We start from the raw sequence: 1889 nt of genomic DNA on the forward strand, positions 1-1889 counted from the left end.
GAGCACGGTGCTGCTGTGCTCAGTGGTTAGAGCACGGTGCTCTGTAGCTCAGTCGGTAGAGCGCGGGCTCTGTAGGCTAGTCGGTAGAGGCGCCGGGGTCTGTAAGCTCCAGTCGGTAGAGCGCGGGTCTGTAGACTCAGTCGGTAGAGCGCGGGGCTCTGTAGCTCAGTTCGGTAGAGCGCGGCGCTCTGTAGCTCAAGTCGGTAGAGCGCGGCGCTCTGATACTCAGGCGTAGGCGGCGGCGCTCTGTACGCTCGTCGCTTAGGAGCGCGGCGCTCTGTAGCTCAGTCGGTAGAGCCCGGCCGCTCCTGTGCTCAGTCGGGTAGAGCCGGCGCTCTGTAGCTAGTCGTAGAAGCCCGGCGCATCTGTAGCTCAGTCGTAGAGGCCGGCGCTCTGTAAGCTCAGTCGGTAGAGCTCGGCGCTCTGTAGCTCAGTCGGTAGAGCGCGGGGCTCTGTAGCTCAGTCGGTAGAGCGCGGGGCTGCTGTAGCTCAGTCGTAGAGCGCAGGCTCTGTTTAGAGCACGGCGCCCTGTTGGTAAGAGCACGGCACTTTTGCAATACCAGGATAGTGACTGGCTCCCCAATCCCCAACAATGACTAGTTCCCAATCCCCAAGCAGTGTTCTAAAATGTTTTATTCTCTCTTTCAGGCTCGAAACATCCAAACGGGAGAGCTTGCTGCTGTTAAGATTATTAAACTGGAGCCAGGTGAGTTGGCACTACCTACAATGCCTCTTTCTATTTATGAATGAAACATACTCACTCATTAAAGAGTAACTAAAGAGGACGTTAGCATGTAATGTTMCAACCCAGATTGAAGGGAGAACAATGTTTTCATAAGACTTGAGTGTAGGTGAGCAGCCATTCATCATCAAGAATTCTCTGTTTTTAAAACCCATTTAAGCCCTGATGTGMTGGAAGTGATTTAATCCTGTTGTACAACTGGTCTGAAGAAGCCATGGATTTATGTCGTTTTGTAAAATGGGAGGACAATAAATGTTTGGTGTCTCCATGGGTCTTGGACTGGCCGTTTCACTGTGACCCAGATTAGTGGGATTACCACCAAGAGGACCTGTTGTGCCGCCAGTCTGCCACCCAGATAAACACCAGCRGATTAACTTAACCCGAATGTCTTTGATGTAAAGAAGGGACCCTACAGGGTGGCTCCTCCAAGCCTGGCCCCACATCTGTTAGTGATGTCTTCTTCATTGGTGTGACGGTGACCATAGGAGTTGGCTAGACAGCACAAACAGMTGTGGGACCAGGCAAGGTGTTTCCCTATCCTCATACTAATGTTGATGACGGGTCTCTCTCTCTTCGAGAGTTTGTTTTAGACTAACCTTTTAATGGTTGAATGGAAATGAAGGATGTGGGTGGTGTMTTGTGTGGKTTTTTGTTTTTTRGTCTTTATAACATGTTAAATACATGTTAACTCGCGCTTAGTGGTTCAACTCCATAGTAAGCCAAGGGGAAAATTCCCTCCTTTTTTTTTGACGATCTTTCACCAGCAGAGATCCATAGATAGAATGTTTCCCAAATGGAACCCCATTCCCTACATAGTGCACTACTTTTGACCAGGGCCCAAGTAATGCACTATGTCGGGAATAGGGTGTGTTAAGAAGCAACCATAGCAGGGCTTGATAGTCAGGTACATTTGCAAGTCGCACACCGGGCTAGGTCCAACTGAAATTTGGGGAGGGTGTAGTTGCCCTTTAAAAAAAAAAAATGCAATTGTGCACCTAGCAAGAGTGTTTGGATAGCGTTGTTTCTGGGGTGTACAGTGTAGCCTACATGTGATGGCAGCGTTGGCAACACGAATTCCAAGCCCTTTTGATACAAATCATCATGTTGTCATTCTACCAGGTAGGTCTACTTTGCGGTGAATATTTAA

General features: G+C 49.3%; 1 long non-coding RNA gene across 1 annotated transcript in view; it reads left to right on the top strand.

Moving 5' to 3' along the window:
* Nucleotides 1-1623, top strand: part of LOC112069979 (uncharacterized) — a 22162-nt gene extending 20539 nt beyond the window's left edge. The window contains exon 3 of the long non-coding RNA XR_002893825.2: nt 649-1623. This is a non-coding gene — a long non-coding RNA (uncharacterized lncRNA). The remainder of the gene's footprint in view (nt 1-648) is intronic.
* Nucleotides 1624-1889: the final 266 nt, after the last annotated feature.

This window comes from Salvelinus sp. IW2-2015, unplaced genomic scaffold, assembly GCF_002910315.2.
Source record: "Salvelinus sp. IW2-2015 unplaced genomic scaffold, ASM291031v2 Un_scaffold1174, whole genome shotgun sequence".
Taxonomy (NCBI): Eukaryota; Metazoa; Chordata; class Actinopteri; order Salmoniformes; family Salmonidae; genus Salvelinus; species Salvelinus sp. IW2-2015.